The 16,514-nt window shown below is 39.2% G+C and overlaps 1 protein-coding gene and 1 long non-coding RNA gene across 2 annotated transcripts in view; both read left to right on the top strand.

Annotated features, from left to right (window-relative positions):
- The window catches only part of LOC143433950 (uncharacterized), a 290,476-nt gene that overhangs the window by 127,998 nt on the left and 145,964 nt on the right, over positions 1-16,514 (top strand). The gene's annotated exons all lie outside the window — the stretch shown is intronic.
- Positions 6,149-8,968, top strand: LOC143433768 (uncharacterized). Its single transcript, XR_013070369.1, has 3 exons — positions 6,149-6,999; positions 8,013-8,116; positions 8,427-8,968. It is a non-coding gene; the product is annotated as an uncharacterized LOC143433768 (long non-coding RNA).

Raw genomic sequence — 16,514 nt, 5'->3', positions numbered from 1 at the left:
TTTGTTTGTTTTTGTTTTTCGAGACAGGGTTTCTCTGTGTATCCCTGGCTGTCCTGGAACTCACTCTGTAGACCAGGCTGGCCTCGAACTCAGAAATCTGCCTGCCTCTGCCTCCCAAGTGCTGGGATTAAAGGCATGCTCCACCACTGCCCAGTTAATATATCTTCATTTTTATACTAAAAGTTTATTATAATGTATTTTAGTTTGAAGTTACTCATTACACATGTACTAAGCATATGAGTGTGCATCAAAGTGGACATTGTTTTATTATACTGAAATAACTCTTGTATTTTTTTCTGGTTACTCCACATCAGGTTCTTGTAACCTACTGGTGGTTTTCCATTCAACTTATGTGCATGAAAGACTTGTCAACATAAGCAGAATATTACCTGGAATTACTTACATATAAAAAAAAAAAAGGTACAGGGAGTTGTCAGAAGGAGAAGACAGGAAACCTCACCTAGAGATTTAAGGAGCAATACGGTAAGAACTGTATCACTTGAGGTAGGGTATCTTGGCATTAAAGAAATGTTTTATATGTTTCCATCATGCTACAGATGTGTAGGGAGACTGAAGAGTTACTTTTAGAGTTTTGTAGGGAAGAGAATTTCTGACTCATGCAAATTGAGAAGATTATACAAATGACACAAATTAACCATAAATATTTTCATAAATAAATGCATATTCTTCAAATTCATAGAAATCTCATTTTGTATTTAAATTTTTTGGGGCATCATTAATGCTTCAGTCAACATCCCCAATGAAATACTTCTAAATGCCTAATATTTTACTAAGTTCTTCAGTACAGAAATGATTTAAAGTAAAGAATCTTTCACAACCCTTACTTACCTCTGGCCTCATTCTTGTGTTCTCACACATGCTAGGCAAGCACTGTACTACTGAGTTGTATTCCCAGTACTATTTTCTTTTTATTATTATTTTTTCTTTTATAAGATCTTTTGCTAGTTCATTGATGATTTACACATGAGAACAAAGTATTTTGGTTGCATTCACCCTACTCTCCTCAGATCTACTTTTACTAATGACTCTCACCCAGCTTTAAAGAATAATCTATATAATTTAACTTGTGCTGCCTATATACTTTTGTGTGTGGCCATCTACTAGAGCATATGAGGTCATCTTACTCATGGCTACACCCTCAAAACCCTGATTATCCTCCCTAGTAGCCAATCCTCAACACTGGACCACACTTCAGCCAGGAATGAGGCTTTTGTTATTTCTAGTTTTTAAAATAAGTGTCAAATTTTTAGATTTTTTTAAAAATGTTCATTTTGCTCTATAAAATTTTGATACATGTATATAATGTATCTTAGTTGTAATCAGTTTACACTCTCTGTTTCAACTTCCCCTGCCATGCCTACTATCATATCAGCCTTGCAATTTCATGTCCTCCTTTGGCAATTTTTTGTTTATTTAGCATTGTCCATATCAGTCCAGTAGGTACATACATGTATTGGTGTGGGGTCCTCCACTTTGGCATGAGGAGTCTTTAACTAGATCAATAGGAAGCATAAATTAGTGGTTTAAATTAGTGCATTTAGTGCATTAAAACTAATAGCTGCAATCTTTGAAATTGAATTGTGTCTGACTCAGTCTCCAAACTCATGGGTCATGAGATTTCTTTGTGTGTGTGTGTGTGTGTGTGTGTGTGTGTGTGTGTGTGTGTGTGTGTGTAAGAAAGAGAATTTTCTACTGAACACCATCTCCAACTATGTTTTTTCCTTAACATATATGAAATAAGAAGTAAAATGGAAAGTGATAACTAAATAACTTATTGAATATCTTTCACATATATACAAAATTTATTAATGTCAAAAGCACAAAGGACTATTCAGCGTACCTAGGTATTAATTGTTGTCTTCCTACAGGTTATTAAAATATTTTATAGACATATACTGTTTATAAAGGTTAACTGAAAGCATTAGAAACAGAACAGACTGTAGGGATTATATTTCTTTAAAACCCTTTTGTTTTAGTAATGTGCAGTATATGTCAGATAAAAACTGAAGGAAAGATTTTACACAGTAAATATATGTAAATTTATATGATTTTGGTAGAATAATTTATTTCTAGTGAATTTATAAAATAGATTTGAAAGAAAACCTTACTTCTTTTTTTTCCTGTTTTTACTTTGAAAACTAATCCATAAAGTTCTTATGGTATTCGTCAGATTTAATTTAATGATCTTTTTCATTTTCTTTTATAGATCAGTGAAACAGTAGAATTGTAAAACTTTATGTAATTGTAAAACTTTATGTAATTACATACAGTTTTATGTAAAACTATATGTAATTTAAATGATAGAACTATTAATAAAATGTATGAGAATACAGACCCTATTTTAAAGTTAGGGAAAATTAACTTCCTGTCTGCAACCACACTGAGGAGCAACCTCCCTACCCTGGGTACACCCAGAGACAGTGTGACCCCCAGAAGTTCTGACACAATCAGGGTCTCAGGTGAGAACCCCCTGCCCCAATACCTGGCTTAACTGGGATCCCTCCTCATCCCCTGCCCAGGGGTTTAAAGGTTGCAGGACCTCCATACTGCTGGAGACACACTTTCCTTTTGGTCCACAACTACATGTGGAAGCACACTGCATGTTTCAGCCCTCCTACTGCCCCACCCAGAGACAGCGTGATCCAAGAAGGTCCATTAGGCTCACAGGAGAAACAGACTCCAGTCAGAGACAGCAAGGCCAGTTAACACCAGAGAAAACCAGTTGGCAAGAGGCAAGTGCAAGTACATAAGAACAGAAACCAGTGTGACTTGGCACCATCAGTTCTCCCACCACAGCAAGCCCTGGATATCCTAACACACATGGAAGGTAAGATTCTGACCTAAAATCCCATCTCATGAAGATGATAGAGGACCTTAAGGAGAGAACATAAATAATTCCCTTAAAGAAATACAGGAAAACACAGGTAAACAGGTAGAGCCCTTAAAGTAGAAACACATAAATCCCTTAAGAGAAATACAGGAAAACACAGTCAAAGAGGTGAAGGAATTGAACAAAATCATCCAGGATCTAAAAATGGAAATACAAACAATAAAGAAATCACAGGGGAGACAACCCTGGAAAAGGAAAACCTAGAAAAGAGATCAGGAGTTACAGATGTAAAAGCATTATCAACAGAATACAAGAGATAGAAGAATGTAAGACATAGAAGATATTGACAGAACAGTCAAAGACAATAGAAAGTGCAAAAAGCCCTTAACTCAAAACATCCAGGAAATTCAGAACATAATGAAAAGAATAAACCTAAGAATAATAGGCATACAAGAGAGTGAAGATTCCAAATTCGAAGGACCAGTAAACATCTACAACAAAGTCACAGAAGAAAACTTCCCTAACCTAAAGAAAGAGATGGCAATAAATGTACAATAAGCCTATAGAACACCAACTAGATTGGACCACAAAAGAAAATCCTCTCATCACATAATATTCAAAACACTAAAAAGACAGAACAAAGAAATACTATTAAAAGCTGTAAGGGAAAAAGCCAAGCATATAAAGGAAGACCTATCAGAATTACACCAGATTCTCAGTGGAGACTCTAAAAGCCAGAAGATCTTGGTGAGATGGCATGCTGACCCTAAGAAAACACAAATGACAGCCTAGGCTACTATACACAGCAAAACTCTCAATCATCATAGATAGAGAAACCAAGATATCTATGACACAACCAAATTTAAACTATTTTTCCACTAATCCCGCCCTATAGAGGATAATAGGAGGAAAACTTTAACACAAGGAGGGAAACTATACCCAAGAAAAAGCAAGAATTTGCTTTTCCCATAATACCCAAAAGAAGAGAAACACACAAACATAATTCCATCTATAATAGCAAAAGTAACAGGAAACAACAATCATTGATCCCTAATATCTCTCAATACCAATTGACTCAGTTCCTCAATAAAAAGATATAGGCTAACAGACTGGATATGTAAACAGGACCCTTAATTTTGCTGCTTACAGGAAAAACACCTCAGTGACACAGTCAGTTACTACCTCAAAATAAAAGACTGGAAAAATTTTTCCAAGCAAGTAGTCCCAAGAACCAAGTTGGAGTAGTGATTCTATTCTCCAATAAAATGGACTTTCAACCAAATGTTATCAAAAAAGAATGGGTACAGAGCTAAACAGAGAATTCTCAACTGAGGAACCATGAATGGCCAAGAAGCACCTAAAAATGATCACCATCCTTAGACATCAGGGAAATGCAAATCAAAATGACCCTGAGACTTTAGCTCACACCAGTCAGAATGGCTAGGATCACCAACTCAGGTGACAGCAGATACTGGCAAGGATGTGGAGAAAGAGGAACACTCCATTGCTGGTGGGATTGCAAGCTCATACAATCACTTTGGAAATCAATTGGCCATTCCTCAGAAAATTGGAAATAGTTCTACCTGAAGGCCTGGCTATAACACTAGTGGACATAGACAAAAACAGCTCCAACATATAACAAGGACACATGCTCCAGTATGTTCATACAAGACTTATCTATAATAGCCAGACACTGGAAACAACCCAGATGTCCCTCAATGGAAGAATGGATACAGAAAATATGGTACATTTATATAATGGAATACTATATACCTATAAAAACAATGACATCATAAATTTTGCAAGCAAATGGATGGCATTAGAAAATACCATCCTGAGTGAGGTAACCCAGTCCCAAAAGGACACACATGGTATGTACTCACTAATAAGTGGATATTGGCCCTCAAACTCCAAACACCCATGATACATCTCATAGATGAAACTTCACAAGAAGGAAAGCCAAAGTGTGGATGCTTCAATCCTGCTTAGAAGAGGGAACAAAATAATCACAAAGGCAGATGAAGGGAGAAACCTGGCAGGTAGAGTGGAGGGAAAGGGAATAAATTGAGCAGAATTTGGTATGGGAAGAGAAAGTAGGGAAATTTAGAGGGCTAGGAGAAGAAATAGAAATATTTAGCAATGGGGAGTGGGAAACAGGGGTAGCACTAGAAAGTCCCAGACACCAGGGAATCGAGATGCTCCCAGGAACCATTGGGGATGACATTAGTCAAAATACCCAACAGAGAGGAGTTAGAATCTGAAGAGACCACCTCCAGTAGTTAGACATGGCTCCCAGTTGAGGAATGGGGCCACCCACCCATTTCAAAATTTTTAACCCAGAATTGTTCCTGTCTACAGGAAACAATCCCCTTCACCTCCTTCAGTCCTTCCTCTAACTCTTTCATATTGGTCCCTGACCTTAATCCAATGTTTGGCTGTAAGAATCTTCATTTGTCCCAGTCAGTTGCTTGTAGAGACTCTGAGGACAGCCATGTCAGCCTCCTCTCTGCAAGCACAGTATGGCATTAGTAATAGTGTCAGGGTTTGGTGTGCATGCATGGGATGGATCCCAAGTTGGGTCAGTCAGTGGGTGGCCTTTCTCGGTCTTTGCACTATTTTTATACCTATATTTCCTTTAGACAGGAACAAATCTGGTTTAAAATTTTTGAAGATGGGTAGGTGGCCCTCAACCTCAATTGGGGGCCATGTCTATCTACTGAAGGTGATCACTTCTGCTTCCATTTTCACACTGTTAGCCATTTTGGCTAAATGTCATCCCCATTGAGTCCTGATAGCCTCTCACATCTCAGGTATCTGAGACTTTCTAGAGGTTCTCCCTGACACCTAACTGCCACTGCTGCATATTTCTATTCATTTTCTTGGCCTTCTGTGTGTCCCTCCTGTCTTTCTCCATACCTGATCCTTCCCCTCTTTTCACCTCTCCCCTCCTCATCTCACAGAGTCTCCTACTTCCATCTGCCTCCCATGATTAATTTGTTCCACTTCTATATGGATTTCAGGTACCCACACTTGGGCCTTCCCTCTTGTTTTACTTCCTAGGTTCTATAAATGGTATCATGGGTGTTCTGACCTTTTTGGCTAAAACCCACTTATTCGTGAGTACATACCATGCATGTCCTTTTGGGTCTGGGTTACCTCACTCAGGATGATATTTTCTAGTTCCATCCATTTGCCTGAAAAATTCATAATGTTCTCATTTTAATAGCTGAATAGTTAACCAGTAGAAATAAGAAAGAGTGCTAGAAATATGACCATACATGCAAGAAATACAAATCATAAGAATGATGCATTAACATTAACATCCTTCTGTAGTCACAGTAAAGTAGGATAGTCATATTTGGGATGAGGTCTGACAATACTGCAGGCCTCGTCTTAACACTGAATTCATCCATGTGTTTTAATTATGATGCATTAGTCTTTTGACTTCATTTTTAATTTCTTTCAGGCAATTCCTATAACTGTAAAGACAGCGACAATAAAATTGTATTTCTTATTGCTTTGGATCTTTCTTCATAATAGTCAGCATGTAAAATGTCTGTTTCCTTAAATGAAAGAACAGCCTTAAAATTATTGTTATTACAGATGCTTCACTAATTTTGATTTTTTTAAATTTTGTTTCATTTGTACATGTGGTTATTTTGTCTGCATCTTTGACTATATAACCTGTACCAGCCTGGTACTGTGGAGGTGAGAAGAGGGCTTTGGATCATCTCGGACTGGAGTTATAGATGGCTGTTAGAAGCCATGATATGTTCTGCAATTGAGCCAGGACCACTGGAAGAAGAGCCACTGATCTTAACAGTTGAATTTCTCTCTAACCTATGTCTTGCTAATTTTAAACTCAGTTTTTTACATTATAGTTAAATTTTTAGATGTGCATGGTTTTATATATCAGAACCATGTAGTTCTTTGTTTTATTTTGAAAAAATTAGAATATATGATAATGAACACTTAGATAGACAGTTAATTTTTATGTATATAGATTTCATTCTGATAACTGGCCTTTAACATTTTCTTCCCTTTGTGTTGGAATTAAATTTATGGATGGCTGCATGCCACATAAAATCCATTTGCTCCTCCTGCCTGTTTAATGAGAGTCTGGAAAATGTACTACAGTTCTATCAAAGGTAAAACTCTCACTTGAAATTTGTATGGTTAAACTTGTCTAACAAATTATACTGAGTGTGGTAACCCAGACCCAGAGGGGAAAGTGCCACATTTCTTCCTTATTTGTGCTTCTAGAAATGTGACCCTATAACCTGGAGCAAAGGAAGAAGCCAAGAAATTAGAAGGCATTTTGTGGAGAAGGGAGCTCTAGAGGGAGTTAGTAGGATGCAGGTCCTATGAAGAGGGAAATGGGGAAAAGGGAAGAGGCTCTAACTGGGGAGGGCAGAGGAAAGCTAATACAAAGGGAGAGGAAGGAAGGACAGATACACAGAATTAAAGATGCTTGAAACTACCATAAGGAAATATTGTTTATTATTACAGAAAGGTAAATCTACTATATATGTTTGTATATGGAGTTTAAATTGATTTATGCTACATGTGGTGATAATGATTCCACTAATAGTCACAGACTAATGCAAATCAGAGTGCCATGGGAAACCTCACTTTGTCCTGTTGGTCAGAGGAGGGAGCTGAGAGACTCCCTAAACAATTTATGCTATCACCATTGCCCTTGGTTATCTATCAGAACATGAAGGATAGATCCTCTTGCTGAAGGCACCATACAGTTTAGACAGAGGACTATGAGGACTCAGACTAGAATTGATCTGGACACCTTCTCCTCGGAGACAAGCTCTCATGGTATTGGAAGGAGCTAATAAGTAAGCTGGTAAGAGAAAAAAAGAAATCAATGGTCCTAACCAGCTGTAAATTCCATGAACATCAACAATGACCAGACTGGCAAGACAACACAGGGGTGCAATGGTGTTATTTTTTACCTTGAGGTTGACCAATAGTTGTTTAATTGTACTTAGGGCCCACTAATAGAAGGAAGTTCATATAGAGCACTGCAAACTTAGCCAACTACTACTGCTTGGAGAGTCATAGACTGGAGAGTAAAACCTGTTATTGCCCATTTGGTACATCAGTATAATGTCTAACTACATTCTATGTTCTTGTCTTTATATATCCATAGGTGTGTGTAGCTCTCAGCCCTCATCAAAGAAGCTTCTTTTGTAGCACATGGAGACTATTATTGGAGTTTATAATTCACCAAACTGCAGAGAATAAGCAACTGAGGTATGCCATCCCAAACGGTACATCTCTAACACAACCCCTACACCTAAGGCTCAGGGAATGCCATGGAAGAAGGAATGAAATCAGTGTAAGAGCCAGATGACTAGGAAGTCTGCTGGGAGACAGTGTCTTCTAGTTCTGGAACAGAAGCTGCATTTATGAAATGTCAACACTGGTTTGAGTTTTATGAGCCTTCAAATATACGCAGTATTGTGCATTTTAAGTAAAAAATAGTGTAGATGGGTGTGCTAGTTACTTTGTGTTGCTGTGACATATCATCTTGACTAAAGTGACCTGTGCTTTATGTTTCCAGAGTGTGAGCCATAATGGTGAAGGAGGCATGGCTGCATCATGAAGTTAATAAAGCATATATTTAACCATATGTGGAAAGAAGAGAGAACAATATGAAAGTGGGACAAGGCTATAAACTATCAAAGACCACCCTCACTGATGTCCTCCAGCAAGGTTCTATATGCCAAAGATTCCAAACCTCCCAAACAGCATTGCACCTGGGCACCATGTGTTCAAATGTCTGAGCTGCTGGAGACATTTCTCTCTCAATCATCACTGTAAGAGACAGATGCAGGAACTAGAGAAAGACCTGTCACTAGACATGTCACATGGCACTGTATATTCATTCCTCTTGTTCTGTGTCTAAACCAAAGATTCTGCAGTTCTGGATAAATCACATGGCAATGTATGATGTCATGGTTACTGTTTCTCTCTACGCGCTTAGAACTTCAAGGTCCTGTCAGTGGAAGCAAGCAGAGAACACTGATTCCTTGTGATAATATGTCCAGTAGTAACAGAGTGTAGCTTCTACAAATGCTTCTACAGATGTTCAAAGTTGTTAATTAGGCTCTTACCTTTGTAGTCAGATAATAAAGCAACAAAAAACAAGTCAAGCACAAAAAAAATGCTTTAAAGTTCTTCCATGTAATTTAAGGGCTGGAAATCTAGTTCATTGACAGCATGCTTGCCGGGAATGCATGTGGCTTCATGTTTAATTTCCAGTGCACGTGCGCGTGCGCACACATAAACACACACACACACACACACACACACACATAGAAATGTAAACAGTTCAAAGGTTAGACTCAGATGGTGTTTCTCCAAGTATCTTTCCAAGTATAATTTGAAAACACTCCCAAAAATCATGCTTCTGAGCAAAGAAAAGGTACCAGTGGTCCATTTGATGAGTCCAGGGATGCATTCTCCCTCTGGTGTTAGAATGAACATCTTATCATTTGTACTTCTGAAAACAGCCAATAACAAAGTAAAAAGCCTAAAACATAGAATTTGGGAACTTGGGAGGGGTTAGAAAAAGGCGGCAGGAAGAGGTCGGAGGGAGGAGGGGAAAGTAATGTAGTTTTATTTCAATGAAAAATGTAGATCAAAATTGTCGAGGGTGTGTCTTTTTTTCCCAGCTGGGTAGTTACAGATAAGTTTCCCAGCATCTAGTAAATAATGTACTATCCAAGATCCTGCAAGTAATTTATTAAATTAAGTGGGTCGCACAGATTATAATGTTAAGAATAAGGAGGACATGCTGAAATGAGAGAGTTGGTAGCAAAGAAGCATAAAATTGACTACAATATATTTCACATATCTTTTGATATTATACAACAAAATACTAAAACAAAAAATAAGAATATAGGCAATTATAGAATAAAATGAAAACAGCCACATAGTATGTAGCATTCCCTTTGAAAGAAAGGCTCGGGATATATAAGTCCTGGCTGATCTATAACTCACAACATAGAGCAAGTTGACCTACAATATGATATGAATTCCCTGCCTCTACCCTTATTCGCCTGGACTACAGGAGACACAGCCATGTCTGGCTCAGTAATTCAAATTCTCTGTGAAGTAGCATTTATCAAGTGGGTCTGATTAGATTGTGGTCCCAGCATTTGATCTGTGGAGGCAGGAAGAACAGGAGTTCCATGCCATCCTCCTTGCATAGGGACTTCAAGGTCAGCTTGGGCAATGTGAGATCAATCCTAGGAGGAAAGCATAGCAGAGCCAGCTACAGTTCTGGTTTCCAGTGAAACCCAGTGAAAGGTGAGTAATCCCAAGGTCAGGGCAAGGATGCCTGGGAGACAAACTGGAATATGGTTTTTATTGAGTAGTGTACAAACCAGGCCTTGCCTTAATGAAGGGCTATTTTCTTGAGCCTCATTGGAGACATGGCAGAGCTGCACAAGAAAGGGTCAGCAATGTGCAGGCTTGGTGACACTGACTTGGCAACCTCCATCCAGCAAGTGGGACAGAAGTACCTCACAGAAAGTACACATTTTACTGACTGGAAGCGAATCAAGGGAGTGAGCATGGTGACAGCCACAGCTCAGAGAATTGAGGAGGAAGGCCTTCTCACACTGCAAAAAGTAAAACTGGCAATGAGAAGTAAGGGTGTCTTGTCTATATACATTGTCCCTAGGGGACATCAGTGCCTGCCCCACCAGGACTAAAAGTGGGTTAGCTCATTCTGTGGACAACTGAGCTCTCTCCCTGTCATCCAGACTCTGGAAGCTAGAGTTACACTTAATCTCCAGCTACACAAGGCACTGCCCTAATTTCACCTTGGCTGCAAGGAATGCACACAGGGTGGCTTCAAGACAGCAGCTAATTCAGCATGAAGACATACTTGGTATGTTTCCAGAATGGTGTGGTGAATATTGAGGACACTGTGACCTGGCTCAATTGTATCTGTGACATACTTGCACTTTCGGTGAAAGGAACAGGCTGTGACACCACCTAGAGTGGAGAACAGGAGTTCAAGATACAGCTGTGGGAGTCTAATGGGGCCAGTTTAGGCTATTACCCTCACCCTACTGGGGTTCTCAGAGGTGACAGCAGGTATAAGATGCCATCAAAATGTGGAGTAATGTGGTTTCAGGACTGAGTAGCACAGGTGTTTGAAATAACATGTAAGGACACCTGTGACCCTCCTGTGGCTAGGTGTCTAGTGTAAACTTGTTATCCAGTCCTTGTGAGAGGGTCCTACAGCAGCTCCCCATCTGTGAAGCTCAGCAAAGTGCTTGGTGGCTCACTGAGCACTGGGCAGCCTGCCTGTCCAGGCCTAGAACACTGCCCGGAACATTTTAAAAGGAGTACTCAATAATCTATGGTTTGAAAGCCAAGAAAACTGGTTCTACCTCAGAAATACCAAGGAGCTGTAAAGTGTTAAAGGAGCATGGGAAACAGGCCAAGGAAGAGGGCCTTCATCATTTGGGCTCATCATGTACAAGTTAGAGAGTCACAGGACAGTGCTTGTGTCTCCCTCACTCCATGCCTCTTACTTTGCTGTGCATTTTGCTAGTTTCTCATGGTCTAGAGAACAGAAGAAATAGCAGGAATTGTTCCATATACATACCTTCTACATTGCTAAAAATCTGGAGATATGGCTATAAACGTGTGTAGATACCTAAAGAAGCAGAACATTATGAAAATGCACACTTAGCATGTGCGAGATGTATACATTGATTGTCCTTGTCAGCATGATGGGTCATTATTCACATTAATTCTGGTGAAGCATTTCTTGCTGCTTCCACTGTACAATGGAGAAAAACTTTCTTAAAGTTCCCAGTAAGTCACCAAGTGAAGTCCCACAGAAATGTGAAACACTTTCCTCACATCATCCCCATTCACCGGATTTTCCAGCCTGTGCTCAACCAGAAACCAGGCTGCCTTTCATGATCCTACAGGTGTGTTGGAACCCAAGAGGGATCTCTCGCTTCTCAGTGAAAAGGAGGATGTGGGAGGGGCTGAATGTAAGAGAGACTTGGGGAAAGAGGTCTTCCTGGATGTAAAGTGAATAAACAAATTAATGAAAAAAATAAAAAATAAAAATCCAAATTAGCAAACAACAAACACTCAAACATACATATTGTCTTTAAGAAGGAGGTAGCAAAAAAAAAAAAAAAAAAAAAAAAAAGAAGGAGGTAGCAACCTGTGAGGTAAATAAACTTCTTTTCGTTTTAACATTATGCCACTTTAGGTATTTTATAACAGTAATAAAAAAATGACCAAAAAAAGGAGGAGGTAACAAATTTTATAGAAGACAGAGACCATACATTTTAGGTTATGCTTCCAATGACATGAGTAACTATGGTGAATGCTCTATAATTTCCTGTTCAAGTTGATCTTATGTCCATAGAACTGCCCTTCACTCATCATGATTTCATGGACCTACTGAGCTACTGAGATTTCTATTTAAAAACTATATCTAACATTAATACATCTGAAAAGCACTTCCACAGTTCTGATGGAAACTATAACCATCTAGTTTAATATCAGACGGTTCAATTTTATATTTACAATCATCTCACATGAAAATAGTGGTTGGTGACTTGTGGAACATTTACCTTAAATGCTTTGAATTCAGAAACTCTTCACTGCTATAATTCTCACAGGCTGTGCAAAGCTGTTAGGAGATAAATGTGTGGACAGAGGTGCAGTTGCAGTGGAGGGATGATTCCCAAGAAAGTGTATGCTGTATTCCTTGACTGGAAAGTCAATTTCTTCTTACAATACCACAAACTCTACCAAGTTGTGAGGACTTCACATGAGTATGGAATCCACATTAAAGACTCCAATGAAACTACGGTCTCATTTGATGGGTCTAAGCTGGAAACCAGTGATAGCGTCTACACTCCTGATCAACAACTCTGGAACACCACCAAGTTAGGAGGTAGAGGTAAAGGAGAAGCCATGGACCAGAGGCCAGAGGAGGAATTACATTTTTGAGAACAGAGGGTAGAAAGAAGGCAGCTCTAGGAGACATGTTATTTTAAGGAATTTGGATTTTTGTAATTGAACAACTCATTAAATTTTCTAAACTTCCAATGGATGAATGTCTTTGTGAATTGGTTAAAAACCAAAAACATTTTGGTTTTTAACATGAATTTAAATATACATATCAAATGAATTAGAATGTTTTATATGTCCCCAGAATGTCAGCAAAAACAGCTCCAGAGAGCTTCTCTATATATCTGCTGACATTAGGCATTAACTAGCTGCTTTTAAAGTATGTATCTTCATGTGCATTGATGTTTTGTCTGCATGTGTGTATGTATGAATGTGTCAGATCACCTAGAACTGGAATTACAGACAGCTGTGAGTTGTCATGTAGGTGCTAGGAATTGAACCTAAGTCCTCTGAAAGAGCAACCAGTGCTTGGCACCACTGAGCCATCTCCCCAGCTCCTGTAGCTGCCTTTTTATTGCAGAAATTCCTTTATTCTAAGTCCCAAGTGCTTGGAGTAATTAAATACCAGAACCACGTAGGAGGAATATAGAAAAAGGAATCTTTAGATATTGTCACAGATACACAGATACACACAGAGACACTGATAGGCATAAAAACGCTGTCTTAGAAGGGGTTTTACTACTCTAAAGAGACCTCATGACCAAGGCAACTTTTATAAGGAAAACATTTAATTGGGGCTAGCTTATAGCTTCAGAGTTTCTGTCCATTATCTTCAAGGTGGAAGCCTGTCAGCTTTCAGGCAGTCTTTGTGACAGAGAATCTGAGTGTTCTACGTCTTGCTCCAAAGGCAAACAGAAGTCTGGCTTCCAGAGAGCTAACATGAGGGTCTTAAAGACCACACTCACAATGACACACTTCTTCCAACAAGACCACACCTACTCCAACAAGACCACACCTCCTAGTAGTACCACTCTCTGGGCCAAACATATTCAAACTATCACAAACACCAACACAAACACACATAAATATACACACAGACATAAATAGACATGGACACAGATACAAACATACATACTGATAGATAAACACAGGTACAGGCACAGATACACAAGAAACACAACATATATAGACATAAACACAAATAACATACGGACACACACATACATAAACACAGGCATGCATACTGATATACAAATAAACACAGGCAGGTGAACATACACAAATACACACAGGCACACACATACATACTGACACACAGAGACACAAGTAACCACAGATATACATTCAGATATACACAAATACACAGGCAGACTGACACACACTTAGTAAAAATAAAAATAATGTATGCAAATAACAGAATTTTCTATAAACATTTTCCATGTTTACGGCTGTGTACAGCACAGGCATTCCTCTATCTGGAAATCTCTGTATGCTTTTGAATGGTGTAAAGAAATGGAGGGTGTCCTCAAACTTGCCAGCAGCTTGCAAATTACTAATCTGGCCATTTTAGGCATTTCCTAACATGCCAGAGACTGCTTAGAGATCACATCAAATGCAGCATGTCTGTCTGTCTGTCTGTCTGTCTGTCTGTCTGGCTATGTATCTATCTATCTATATCTATCTATCTATCTATCTATCTATCTATCTATCTATCTATCTATCTACATACCTACCTACCTACGTATTCATTGGTATTACTTTCCTCATTGCTGTGATTAAGTAAGAAACAGGAGAGAAGAGAATGATATACTTTACCTCATCATATAGGAAGGGGACAAGGGCCCTAGTGTCTGGGAAGGCATAGGAGCAGGAAGTAGGAACAGACAGGAAGTAAAGCTAGGTGGCAAAACCTCAAGGCCTATTCCTAGGGTACCCACTTCCTTCAGTGGGGCTCTGCTCATTAAAGGTTTCAGAAACTTCTGTAACCATGCCAAGAACCCAGGACCAAGTGTTTAAGCACATGAGCCTCTGGGGATATTCCCATTTCATACACAACCACAACAGTCTGATTTTCAAAGCAATGGGAAATTACCACAATTCCTTGTCCTATTTTCTGTGTCCAAATTTAAAATGGCACCCTGACCATATCCTCCAGAGATCTTTAAAGTGCTGTGAGCTTCAGGTCTCTCAATGGAATGTCTACATGGCTAAATAATCTATAGCACAGCCAAGGTGTTAAACACTGTGGTATTGAAAGCATATAAGAAGATATGCATTGGCCAGAACTGCTTCCCCCAATGCGTTTTCAGAAAAATGAAAATTGTGGAATAGCACAAAAGTATCATCTCAATAGGGTTACACAAAAATAGATATACAGATTTATGTAATTTTATATGTATAAAATGTAAACTTATTCCTAAATTTGTGGAAAATGGTCCGGACTTTATTACCGCTTGGTGTTCTGAGACCACACAGTGTGATCTAGCGAGACTTCTGATTTGGTCTACCTCCCTCTTCATGGGTTACCTACTAGAAAACAAGATAATTTGGGAAATGGGGCTATAGGTCAATGGATACAACATCTGGGCACACAACTATAAGGCCCAGAGTTGAATTCCTAGAGCCTCCCCAAGCAGTTTGGCATGCATCCTTGCACCCAGGAAGCAGAGATGAGAAACTCAGGACAAGCTTGCTAAGGAAACTGTCTGCAATCAGGGAGCTCCAGCTGCAGTGACATATTTTGTCTCAATAAATAAATATGGAGCACTATGGGGAAAAGCCCTGAAATCAGTGAACCCTGGACTTGCACATATCTGTGCACATGCACCAACATGTACACATGCATACGGGGCACACTGAGAAGATATGCAAAAGAGAGGATGATCTAGTTGGCGAGTGGCCACACCAATGTGCAGGCCCTTAGTGGTAGGGAATCCTGCATCATCAGCTCTGAAAAGGGTACCAGCTGGAACAGAGGATGGTACCAAATCAGAGGACATTTTCCTGGCCTAGACCTATAAGGTGGCAGAATCAAACTACAGGAAAGAATCCACAGGTAAACAGGCTGCAGAGGCTGGAACAATGTCAGCCACAAAAGGAGATGTGCCTCAGAAATGCCAAGGGGGATAATTTGATGGTTCAGGGATAGATGAAAATCTCATTTTCTCAGTGGTCACATGGCCTAGCAAGAGAATTGTGAACTCAGAATTTTGAGATCTGGTCTCAAAAAAAATCAAAAACATCTCTAGAACAATGACTAATGTGCTAAGACTTGAATATAAAATGTAAATCATGTAAAAGAACATGTCTTCATGGTTTTAGAATAGGGCGCCTTTACCTGACACAGAGCAGTCTAACCATCAAAGAAATGAGGTTCTGGGAGTCAATAGTAAAGTGCTTTCCAGCATGCATCACGTTCTCGGTTCCACACCAACACTGTAAAAGGAGAACACAATTTAAGGTGAATACATTATATAAGGACTTTCTGGTTGTAAAAACCTATAACACAAACAGGGCACTAGTTTTGAAACATACATGATAAGAGAAAAGTATCATCCACGTTCATAAAACCCTATACATCAAGGAGAGAGAAATAACTGGGGGTTAAGAGAACCACTGCTCTTCAGATGACCCAATTGTATTCCCAGCACTCTTATGTGGCTCACAACTGCCTGTACTTCAGTTCAGCGGATGATGCCATCTCCTGGCTTTTGTGGACACTAGGTGCACATGTATATACATATAGGCAAAA

The sequence above is a fragment of the Arvicanthis niloticus genome, unplaced genomic scaffold (genome assembly GCF_011762505.2).
Source record: "Arvicanthis niloticus isolate mArvNil1 unplaced genomic scaffold, mArvNil1.pat.X pat_scaffold_65_arrow_ctg1, whole genome shotgun sequence".
In the NCBI taxonomy this organism is placed as follows: Eukaryota; Metazoa; Chordata; class Mammalia; order Rodentia; family Muridae; genus Arvicanthis; species Arvicanthis niloticus.
This window is presented reverse-complemented; position numbering and strand designations above follow the sequence as displayed.